The sequence below is a fragment of the Protopterus annectens genome, chromosome 4.part0 (genome assembly GCF_019279795.1).
Source record: "Protopterus annectens isolate FY-2018-M chromosome 4.part0, PAN1.0, whole genome shotgun sequence".
Taxonomy (NCBI): domain Eukaryota; kingdom Metazoa; phylum Chordata; order Ceratodontiformes; family Protopteridae; genus Protopterus; species Protopterus annectens.
Window position 1 is genome coordinate 1,972,889,002 of NC_056733.1, and position 13,530 is coordinate 1,972,902,531.

Consider the following 13,530-nt stretch of genomic DNA (forward strand, 5'->3'; position numbering starts at 1 on the left):
AAAACCACATTTACTCCTAACTCCTGTAGTTACACAGATAGTACTGCACCACAACACTGGTACTTTAGTATCACACTTACTCTTAACTCCAGCAGTCACACATGGGAATGAATTCATAAAAGGTTACTGCAAGTGTAGAAAAGGTGTACACTTTGTAGAAACTCTTTTGAAAGCAGAGACATCCATATTGCAGTTCTTTTGCACAAACATGTGAAGCCCTGTGGTGCAGTACTCCTGCAGCTATGCTAGATGCTAATGAGGCATTCCAGGGGACATGCATATGCTAAATAGCCACATGGTCTCCCCAGAACTGCCTTGAACAATACATTTATGCAGTTCAGCAATTCTGTTTAAATAAGCATGGACGTTCCTAGCCATTTGTGATAAAGAACACAGTCAAAAGGCTGTGAAGTTTAGTCGTATGCTAGTGTTACTGTATCCATGAGGGACTGCATGTGTCAGTATGTGTCTGCCTGGGTGGTAGCAGTAGGGGGGGGTTAGTGTCCTTTAGTGTTTTTTGTGGGTGTGTGTGTGTATGGGTGAGTGTGCCCATGAATGCAATAGGGTGAGGAAGGGCTGTGCATGTGTGTGTGGGTGAGTGTGTCCATGAATGCAATAGGGTGAGGAAGGGCTGTGCATGTGTGTGTGTGTGTGTGTGTGTGTGTGTGTGTGTGTGTGTGTGTGTGTGTGTGTGTGTGTGGGTGAGTGTGTCCATGAATGCACTAGGGTGAGGAAGGGCTGTGTGTGTGTGTGTGTGTGTGTGTGTGTGTGTGTGTGTGTGTGTGTGTGTGTGTGTGTGTAGGCAGGTGGGAGGGTTGGGGTGGCTTTCATATTTCCACATACCCCTGGACTGTTCAGCAAAGGCTGCAACATTAGGTCTAGGGATATACTAGCCAGCAGTAATAACTCTTTAAACTCTTGCCTTTATGGCAATTAAAACTAATGGTAATCATGGGAGCGACACTACACATGAGGAATAACTCTTTAAATTCATGCGTGAACAGCACATAAACAGAATGGTGATTGAGGATATGGAGGGGTTACTAGGTACCAGGGATAATCTATATAGTGTGCCTTAAAGACACTTGTGAAAAAAAAATGTGCACTGGGAAACCACTAGACAACAGGGAAACATTAAGTATCATGCATTAAAAGGAACTAAAAGGGTTTCAACCATTTACTCCCACAGAGGACATTAGTCTTCTGCACTATCGCTAGAAGCAAGGATATCAGGTATAAAAACAATATTGAGAAAAAACAACATCAGGTACAAAGGGGTAAAGGGATTCGAACACTGCACCCATGGCCCAAGAGACTATAGCATTAACGTGCTTCACTAACAGATAAGTTAATACAGAAGAGTTTTTCAAAATATATAATGAGGACCCTGAGCATTATTCAATGCCCTTGACAGTTTGTAACTTATGAGGGAGAAGGACAGGGAACACTAAACATATCGGTCAACCTCATAGTGCAAGACATCAAGAGAAAGCCAAAATTAATCTCAGGACAAAATTAAGGACAGATTTGAATTATATCTCACATGAGCTTAGAAAGTCTCTAGGATAACAGTGTTTACAGCACAATGGATTTACTTTGCGAAATTCTAATGTCTAGTGTTAATAAATGACTGAAATCATCCTTGATTTATGATGGCAGGAAAAAGGAGACAGTGGGGACGTTCTCACAACACAGGAACAGGTATGAGGTATTAAGTTTGTGTGTGTGTGTGTGTGTGTGTGTGTGTGTGTGTGTGTGTGTGTGTGTGTGTGTGTGTGTGTGTGTGTGTGTGTCTGTGTTTTTTTTTTTTTGTTTTGTTTATTTGCTTGAATGTGTATATTGAGTCTGGGAGTGTGAATGAACAGGGTTGCCTGTGTTAACATGCCATGAGCGCCGCCACTGTTAACTATCATAGCAAGTATTGATCTGCACTTGTGGTTGTTAATGATGATTTAGAGGTACGCAAATTAGCTGATGAGGTCTTTCCACATTACAACTGACTTGTCTCTGAATCCACTAATACCGCATAACAGAAACAGGACCTTTTTACTGCAGCCCTTTAAGTTCTAAATGAAACCATGAGAAATGGTACCACACTACAGCACCTGTACTGTAACACCTTATTCACTGCTAATTCCTGGAGTAACACACACACACATACACACACACACACACACACACACACACACACACACACACACACATAGAGTACTACAGCAAACTGTACAACCACATTCACTGCACTACCACAGTACTAGAATACCCCATTCACTCTAATATGCAAAGTCACAGAGACAGTACTGCACAACACTGGTACTGTAATACCACATTCACCTCTAACTCCTACAGTCACACAACACACATATTATATAACATATTATATACCAGCATACTCAGTCTGAACAATTAACAATAACACTAAACTAAACATTTAATTAATTTTAGTACGGAAAGTGTCTTCCAAGCTGTTTGTTGTGCTAATATTGCTATAATCTGCATTGAGGATTTGCTTATATGTTGTTCCTCACTATTTTAGTTGTTTGCAAGGTAGAATTCAGATAATTACATCAGAAAAACAATAGTAAATGTATAAATTTAAATCTCAAAATATGGAAGGTTTCCTTTTAGTACTATAAATGAACTTATTGTTTCTACAAGTAAATATTTTTTAACGTCTTGTGGTACACATATAGCTACAAGGCAGTATTGTATCAGTGGTCTAACCCTCAACAAATCTAAACAAAAAGTTAAATAACATCTCATAAACGTAAGATCTGGCCAATTAATTATTTAATTAAATATATTTATACTAGACAAACAATCTCAATTAACACTAGTAACTTAAAAGTTGAATAACTTTATAACAAAAAACATTTTTAAAACTAATTGTCATTCATCTAGAAGTTTGGTAAGGCAAATTTTCTTCACTGTATCTTCTCTGTAATAAATGCAATTAAGTTTGAGATGACCATGTAATATTCAGGATTGTTACCCTAACCTACACCACATTTTCCTGACAGTTTTATACCTCCTCCTTCCCACAAATGACTGAGTAAGAAAGAATAACATATTCTAGGCCAACAAAAAGCAAGAAATCAGTGGGAATGTTGCTTCAGTCCTCTGTAATATGCAACCAGAAATGGGCAGGGGACAAGCTTTTGTACAGAGTTAGGACACATTATCTTCTATATCAAAGCCAGTTAGAAGCAAATGTTACACCAGACCTGAAAGTAAGTATTAGCACCAAACACAGACCCATAAGCTCCATCTGTCCTCACATATCTGTCATAGCTGTGGAGGTCGTGGGTCAATAGAAGCTTAATCCCATCCATACACTGCCTCACTATAACCTCCTCAGCTCGGTCTTGGGCCAGTTCATAAATGTAAAATCCCCCACCCCACCCCCACATGTGTCAAGCCTTTCATACAAGATACAGAATTCAGTATGCCAGTGCACACAATAAAGAAGAAAGATCAATTTGCCCAAGGAGCAGGAAGCATGGCAGCACTTGTTCAAGACACCATGTTTTCTGAAGTAATGAAGTAATGAATATGTTTGTACAAGTAGATTTAAACACATCTAAACTTAGGCTACATCTACAGTGAGGCATTTAATGCATTAAATCTGGCATCCACCATATTGAGTTGGTATGGTAAACCTTTTGGGTAATTTTAACATTTATTGGCTATTGCAAACCAATAATGAACCTATTAGTGACAGTATTTATACAGCCTATAGATAGTAAATAACTGTACCTCCCAGTGTCAATTAAAAAGAAGACAGGGAATGAAAATTTATTGATTGGATGTCAACCATAAACCATGAAAATGAGATTATCTCTGGCATCCTAGTCAATTGTATGCAAACATGTCAGCCTTTAACTACCAAAAGAAAAGCCAGTATGAGGCTTAAAAAGGAACCTACAAATAAAATGGATAATGCTCCCATTGCAATTAATTGGTCCCAGATTAACTATCTCCCTGCTGGAATACTTCTCTTGAGCTCTTTAACAGTGCAGTCTTCAACACGATTGACAGTTTTCTTCCAACCTGATAGGTTAGATTCAAGATCAACAGGCTTTCAGAGAAAAGAAAAACAATTTAAGAGGTTGGAACAGCCACAGATAAAGCATAGTGGACATATATAGATAAAAAGGATGAGAGTAGCAAAAACATATACGTATTCATGGGAAACAAGTTCTAAACGATGATTAGACAACAAAAAAGAGATTAGTATATACCCTAAAATGAAACAATATAAAAATATCATATTTCTGTAAGAGGATACATAGGCCAGTGTGAAAATCCTAGTTTGCTACACTGGACCTTCTTTGCTTGAATTCTGACATCAATAAAATATTTAAGGCATATCCTCCCCCTCCATTCTTGATCATGCTCATGCCAACAAACTCATTAACTGTATACAGCCTTTTCAAAATAGTTGAAAAACATGGTTTAGCATACATGGTTAATATTCCTACAGTCTATTTAAGGCAAAAATAGCAAATTTCACTGTCCTACCTATAATACCATTAAAGATCAGGAGTACAAAATAATAATAAATGGTTGCTCTAAACATCTAAAACGAAAATAAGGTTGTCCCACTTTTCAAAAGTGGAGAGGAATAAAATTTGAAACCATGTTTTTCACTTTCAACAAAGACAGGATAAAAATGAGTGCACATGCAGTTCTCCAGCTACTTACAGGAGCATGGTAAACTATTGTAAACTCATCATAGCTGCAGATTCAGACATGGCGCCAACACAGCCATCATGAAGCTTGTAAACGACATCCCCACTAATGCAGGTAAAGAACATAATGTCACAGCAATCTTCTTAGATTTCTCTAATGGTGTCTAAAAAGAGATGAGTTGCTAAAAAAAATAAAATAAAAAAAAATATGACCAAATATATAAAACGATCTTTACCTATATACATGTCTACATGCCAAAAGTAACAATTCTCAAAAATAAAAAAATCAGACCGATACCATTCATAAGAACGGACATGAGGGCTTCATCCTCTTATCCATCTTTCTCATGTGTACTAACCATACTACTGCCTATAACCCCGAGCCTACACATTACCTTAATGAAAACCCTTTCCCTAACAGTACCACTATACAAAATACTCCCTCTCAAATAACCACATGGGCATAAAACTACATCTACCCCACCATATCCAGCTCTTACTCTAACCCTAACCAGCAAACACTCGCACACTTTTCAGTATATCTAAAGGTTTTTACATTAGAAAACAACCACACTTACCTGCATGCAAGCAAACATTGAACACCATACAGAAAATCTATGCTCCGAGTATCAGCATTTCCAGCACTTGGAAACAACACCATAAGATTAAAAACACATTCAGTAAAGTGACCTGCAACACCATAAACACATAAACAGAAGTTATGTCCTTACGATAGTGTTGGCTCTTCATTTCTCCTAGTCCATCTATTTCGACTGCTAGGTATTCACCATTACATGGATGCAAATTTGCAAACTCACTCATCTCCAAGAGCTGAAGCTCTTTACTTACTGACAAATTACAACTGTTCCTTCTCAATCTCCTTATTCAGTTTGCTGCATAAACACTAAACACAGGAACTCTTAGATACCAGGAATCTATAGCATAACCTAGCTAGGAGTAAGAGATGCAAATGCCCCAGGCACAAAGTATTGGGGGGTGTGATCAGCCATCCATCACCCCAATTGATTTTTTAGTGCAATATAGGCTTTTGAAAACCGCTATTGCATTTTTGGTCAAACCTGAGTACTGTAGCACCCCTTGTGTGGTCTAAACTGTAGCAACTGCTTGCGACACTGTAGCAAATAGTTTGCAGGTAAACAACATAATGTCACAGCAATCTTCTTAGATTTCTCTAATAGTGTCTAAACAGAAATGAGTTACTAAAAAAAAATAAAATAAAAAAAAAAAAATGACCAAATATATAAAACGATCTTTACCTATTTACATCTAGTTAACATTATTCACAAATAATTATATCTGTTAATTTCACTGATGCACACTACGTCAGTGTCTACATGCCAAAAGTAACAATTCTCAAAAATATAAAAATATTTTTTTTTAATTAAAGCCTGAGTGCTGTAGCATTCCCTGCAGGCAGGGTATAAACTGTAACAACCATTTGTTACATTTGTAGCAAGCAGTTTCCTATGATTTAAAGGAAGAAATTATTTATTTATTTAATTTCCCTTAAAATGCGAGGAAGGAGGGGCAGGGCAGAAAAACAGAACCTGAATGGCTGGAGCAGGGGGGGTGGGGGCAGTCAGGCTTCTGGCCACCTGGTTGTTGTGCCAGTAGAAGGAATGGACATTTTTTCTGCTATTCATTTGAAGAGCTGGGAGTCACGAGTGAGACAACTACAGGTCATGTCAGGAATAAGAGATGAGAGAGGGATGGATTCAATGCTAGATCTATTAAGTCCATGCGGCACATGAAAAGACATGATAGTTGGGAGAGGGTGGAAGATGGGTTGTAAAAGTAGTTTGACTAGGTTACTAATAATGAAGTTCGAGCATTACAGTAAGTTCATAACTTCTGTATGATACATTATCCCATCTGCTCATGCTGATGTTGTATGTTATATTATCCCATCTGTTCATGCTAACCTCTGGAACAGATTCCCTAAAAGAATCACAGGCCTAAAGCAGATACCCGATGCTGACCACCTTAAAAAACTCCAGCTATACTCTGTCGCATATCGTCTACTACGAGGTGATCTCTGCTTAACATACAAGGCCCATGTCAAACCCAGAGCTGTTGGACATGCTACATTTAAAGAAATCCCAATCCCTCAGAGCCACACGCTCCAGGGATCTAAACCTTGTCATCACAATAAAAAAAAACATGCTGGAGGGATAGGTTCCTGACCCAGGGACTCCCCAGTCTCTGGAATAGACTGCCCATACATGTCAAGCAGAGTACCTCTTTGGCCCTCTTCAAAAGGAACCTTGATGATTGGATGGGAGAAAGGAAATTCACCCCAGGGATCACACCAGTCGCCCTGATAGACAGGGGTCCAGGGAAGTAAATAGTGTGGGAAGAAATAGCCAAGGAATTGCTATGGCTAGGCTTGTATAGGCCCTAGGGCCGATAGCCTAGTACCAATCTATGAACCTATGAACCCTAGCTACCAAACTTCCTGGGAGGAATCCTGACAGGATACCCTCAATAATGGCAGCTTGGAAGGAAGGACTGAACGTGGAGGTCATATACAATTTAAACTGATTGGTAAAGGTGTGCAAAGTAGTCCAAGTTGCTGCTGCACAAATATCATTAATTGAGGACTTCCTAAAGAGGGCGGTAGAAGTCACAATGGATCTTGCGAAATTAGATTGGTATATAAAGGTTTTACAATCAGTGAGATAACTAGACATGGTTACTTTAGAAGCCTTTTGTCGCAGTTTGGAGGATGCATAAGAAATGAATAAGTGGCTTTCTTTTCTCAATGCTTTAGTACAATGTAAATAAAAATGTAATTGCCTGTGAACAGTCAGTGTGTGCAACAAGTAAACTATCTTGTTGGAGTACCTCAAGAAAAATATGGCAAAATGAATGGTTTAACTGAGTGAAAATAACCTGACATAAAGGCTGAGTTGGTTTTGAGTGAAACTCTCTTTGTGTAAAACTAAGAATGGGAGTTAAGAGGAGAGAGTTATTTGAAAGTCCAAAGTGGCAGGCTTCCTTGAAGTTGAAGAGTCTAGGACCTGCTCTGCCAGATCTTGTTGGCATTTTGTCATGTGAATTTGATAATTCAATGTTCAGAGTACAAATGTGTCCAAAGTGTAAGCTCACTTCCTCAAATGGCCTATCATCTGAGATTCCTTGTTAGGGGAGTGAATCACTGAACTGACATCGGACAGTTCCTTCTTGGTGGCAGCTGACACAACAATAAACAATAAAGTCCTCCAGAGGGAACTTACTCCAATATAGTTTGTCCATACTTGGATTGAGAATTTTGCCTTGGGTTTCTTGGGATGCTCTTTGCTGTGTCAGGCTCCTGCCAAGCTCTCTTCACTATCACTCCATCATAAAAGTGGAGGGAGGGACCACTCAGAAGGTACAAGGGCAGATTTGAAGGACTCAAAGGACCTCCTCATCCAGGGAAGGGGGATCAATGGCCCAAGTACCCCTCTATCACATTAATTTTAAGATTTTGCCAAACTTGGTATCTTCTAGAGGGGACTGTAGGGATCATTCCCCTTCATCTGAGTTGGTATCCAGTATGAGAGACTCCTTGGGGGAGTCTACATATCACCACTTGCATGTATATTTTCATGGTGGCCCTGGAGGGGTTTCCTCCAAAGCACCAAAGGATTCTTAATGACCCTCATTGCAAAATGGTTTAAGACTTCTAGAAATGTCCTGTCCTTGGGAAGGATGATCAGAAGTAAGGGCTGCAGACAGATGTGTACCAAGTGATAGAGCTGAAGTCAGTGGAGCACCCCCTGCTGGCTTTGAAGGATGGGCCGACATGGACTCCATTGTTATTCAAAAACCTCTGAGTTAGTATTGCGTCATACAGAAAAGACTTGGGCATCAATGGTGTTAAACACGGAGCTTAAGGGACTGACAGACTACATAGCTCCACTGCTAACATCAAACCCAACAGTGAACAGGGTTGGGAGGGTGGCCTAAAGGTTAAGGTGTTTGCCTTACAAACACAAGGTGCAGGGTTTGAGTCTCACAAGGGATAATTGGCTAGGCTTAAAAAATGGCTAGCAAGGGCAGTTAGCTTAGTACTAATCTATGAACTTATGAACCTATGAAAAAATGCTGACAGTTTAATGCCAAAGAAAAAAGACTCAAGTGACTCTGAATGAATGAAAAGTCAAGTGCATCAGCCACTTGAGAGTTGGAATCTGATCCCACTGGTGCTGATGGAGAAGTTCCAAGAATGATAATGATTCAGATATCTCCAGTACTGATACCCATAACAGGGAAGGAGCTTCTTTCTGGGGATTCATAAGGTCAGTCCAATCCACCATAGAGACCAAAGGAGATGAGATGACACCCATATCAATTTGTGCCATAATGAAGGCTCTTATAATCCTATCCCAATTAAATTCAGAAGAACTGTGAACTAACTTAATAGACCTTGGAGAAGAAATAGAGGGGGGGCAAGAGGGGAGAAACTTAGAAAGTTCTCCCTCAGTTGAATGGCTGCTGGCTGCTCTTCTGGTGAACAATCAGGAATGACAATAGGCTGGGTGTAGGAAGGACTTGGCACCAGAGACATAGATGGCTCTGAAGATCTCAGAGCAAAGTCCTCTTTAGGATGTTCTAAGCAGGTGATTTTTGGAAAAGAAGAAGTCCAAGGAAGGGCATCCTCTACTCAATTTCTCTTTCTTTTTCCCCTCTTCTTTACATTGTCTCGGTCCTTTTCCTTGTCTGGATCTTGTAAAGAACACAGAAGACCCTTCAAGATTAACATATTCCTCCAGTCTTCCATTCTTAAAGGGAATGAGAGCCAAAGCCATTGCAAATGTCACAAGAGGCTATCAGATGTTTCTGACCTTGGAATACTACTTGTCAGGAAAGGAGATACTGCCAGCCCAGCTATCTGGAATTTTGTAAATAATTATATGCCATTTGTGAATATCAACATGATTCATATAAGATGTTTGTGTTACAAATATATTACAGCTGTATATCATATAAGATGGTTTGTACAGGCATGCGTGCTGAAGAGGTATTTTACAAAGTGCTGTTTGAAATGCATCCACAGTGTACCCTACTGGAATAGAACAGAAATGTACATACACTATTGTAACTGTTTAAATGTATATATTTTATCAGGAGAAACTTGAATACAGGAGGTTAACTTGCAAAACTCCAGAAAAATAGCTGAAATTAAATTTCTTTCTGGCTAGGCCATAGAAAGATGTTGTCTTTCAGTTTCAGTGCAGCAAGGATACATAATGTCTAAAACTAATGAGCTTTCGGTATTGTCTTGGAAATATTTTATTGTTTTATGACGTCCACCATTTAACAAATATCTGAGGAAAAGCACTTGTCTATGTATTTTTACAAGTAGATACTAAATGCTACCAGTTGCCATCAGTGGTTTGTTTTCACCCAGATAGAGTCAGATGACAAGAAATTATGTCATTCTGCAAGCTATCCCAGCAGCAATATTTGAGATATTAATTTAAGAAGTCTCTTAGAGCGAGACAGCATTCTGTATTCTGCTTTGACCTGACAAGAACAACTAGAGAAGATCCATTTACCACATTTGCCTTGCTCTTAAGTAGGTTAACTAGGGTATAGTAATTCTCTTAGATATAGTCAGGAATATAGCAAAGCTTAGCTTAGATATTTTTATTTATTTATTTGAGACTGTCCTGCAATGTTGTTTTAAATATTTCCTGTGATTTTAAACTCTAATGTCACTATAAATATATATTCAGTATTGTCTTGTTTTTTTATTATTTATGATTAAATATATTTAAACATTTCACTGTGGTTAATCTGTCTAGAGATATTTAAGTTCTGAGAGTATTTGCATATTTATCATATTTATTTTGGTGACACTGTGGGCCACTCCTAATAGCCTTACACTTGGTCAACTACCATTTGTATTAATAGTATAAATACACAGTAAGATTGGACACCCTTTGTTAAGGTCCTTAAAGTAGCTGATAAGGAGTGGCTGTTGGCAGTGTTAACTATCTTATAGTCTGGGAAGAAGGGGGCATAGCTAGTAAATCTCTGCCAGCCTTTCACAAGAGTGTGTGTGTGTATAAATCAAACCTCAAAGAGTGTGTGTGTTAGCTAATTGGACAGGGATACAAACTGCTGGAGGTCTTGGTTTGATCACTCAGCTGAGATCTCAACTCTACAGCTATGCCAGTGGGGGGTCTTACTGAGGATCTGGAGAAAGGAGGGAGAAACCAGACCCAAACTGACTGTGACATCTGTGTGCTCTTAAGGGAAATTGCACTTGATGCAGAGAGCTGAATCTGGTAATACTGCGTGTGTACCTGTCATCCACCCAATGTATAGCCCCCACTAGTGGTAGTGGTAAGGATTGAGGCTCCTTGATTACTGTTGCCAGTAGTGGGGTGTCACACCATAAAGAAATTATGGTTATCCTAGAACAGAATTTTATGCCCTCCTTCAAGTGCATGTCCTGAAGCACTTGCTCATATTAATAAAGTCACTATTCAAAGCTAAAGTACTGCAAAAGTAAACACTAACAACCATTACAAAAACTGCTAGAACAGCTGTATCAGCAACTATATGCAATCTGCGTAGTCACAAGAGCAGGAAGAAGCAAAAATGTTTTGCTTTTTTTTTTTAATTAAAGAAAGTACAAAATTAGTGCTATGAAGTACTATTTGAAAAACAATGCATCTCACAGCACAAGAACAATTTATAGAAAGAGATCTTGGGATACAAAGAAGGGAGAGTGCATTATGGGACCAAGGAAGGAGCTCAAGTGCTTGTACAGGAGTCAGTTTGCTGAAATGGATCCAAACAACTGTAAATACCCAACAGCTGAAGTGAATGGATGAGATAATGCAAGATCCTTAAACTCTGTAACAGCTTCCCTTTAGATCTTGTGGTGCTACAATGTTTTCAGGACAAAATAAACTCACGCCTTCCTTTTAAAAATGTCCACCCTGTCTTCAGTCTGTTCCATAACTTATATATTCCCTAATGCCTTTATCAGAAAAAAATGTGCCCATAAATCACCTTATTATACATACTATGCAATATAAAAAATCAAATCCATAAAGAGCTACTCAATCCTTGCTCAATGCACCCCTAAATCACCCCTCTCAGATGTCTCATTTAATATAAAAGTATTAGCAACTTTTATTTGGCATCCATAGCACTGCACTCCTCATCTCCAAAACACCTTCAGTCAGCAAAGATAAACTTTTTACCCATAATATTGCCTTAGAAAAACAGAGGTGGTAACCCCACCCTATCACTTCCCCATGCTGTCCTCCTTTTATTCAGATTTCGTCAATCTGTTATTTTATGTAAATCTTCTTATTCACTACTAATGGCAAAGGACTACTAGTTGGGAGGGTGGCCTAATGGTTAAGGTGTTTGCCTTACAAACACAAGGTGCAGGGTTTGAGTCTCACAAGGGATAATTGGCTAGGCTTAAAATGGCTCGCAAGAGCAATCAGCCTAGTACTAATCTATGAACCTATGAACCTAATCATTCTCATAAATTAAAGAGTGTATGGTGCCTCAGTTTTTATCAACAATCATCCTTCAATCAGACCAGCAGTTGCTGCAGAGGACTAAAGCGATGAGCTCTTAACAAGCTACTTCTTGTTGCAGAGGATTTGATTCCCTCGGCCTTCATTTTCCAACTGTGTGATCATTCACTTAACCAGTTAGTGCAATGGGATAATTAGGAATTTGAGCTATATTCCTAAATGGTCATGTGGACTGAATGCCTCGTAACTACCAATGAACAAAGTCTGGTCCTCCTATTGCTCTCCTGTTGTGTAACTTCACACATAGAAAGTTCCCATGCGTTCCTTTGTTAATATGTGTAGTCTATACAAACATCCTCTTCCAGCTTATTCAAGCCTCTGCTGAAACACCTGTATCTCCCTTGCCTCTCATCAATACCCTGACCAGACAGAAGGAGACAAGTGCCTTTGCCAAACAAATGTTAATCTCCTCTATCAATGTTACTATGATCAAAAGTAGTATAACCATAACTGCCACTTCCAAACATAACATTTCACACTTTCTACTTTTTTTCATTAATTCTTTTACCTTAATTGTAATACTCTAATTAGTTCAACATTATGTGCCACAATGTGATACCATTTATTCTCCATTGCTCCCACTTCCTATTCTAAAGGGCTCATACCAGATACTCTTATCAGCTTTTTTAAAATATTCCTTATCTTCCAGATTTATATTTTTATATAAGTTTAATCATACAACTCACCCTGTTATCAACTTCTTTTGCTTTTATCGTAACAAATGCATTTAACACATTTCGCATCTCTAAATACACCATATTGGTATCATCAAGTACCTTACCAAGAACTCTTTCAAATATAAACAGATGTCATGCTTATAATTGCCATGCAAAAAAGCAAATATTTAAATGTCATCATATCTAGCACAATATATTTATAGGTACGTAAATACCAGGCTAGCTGCCCTTGTGGGCCATTTTAATCCTAGCCAGTTTTCCTTTGTGTACCTGAAATAACCTATTCCATTTGGTTAGAGAGTGGCCTTACCCATCCCATGGTCAGTAAGTATACACACTACCCCTAATGAGAATAACTGGGATCATACCATAGATAATTTGAGGGGACCCATGCATGATATAAAGAATGTAGGATCTGCCTCTGTCCATTAGTAGTACAGGGACAGTCCTGGGGTAAATGTTCTGTTTCTCACTCAAAGATCTAAGTTGCACTTGAATACAGACAGGGATGAACTTTGTTTTATGTGGTTGGCGAGCCTGTTCAACAGCAGTGATGTCCTCTGTGAGATATAGCTGTCCCTCCAAACC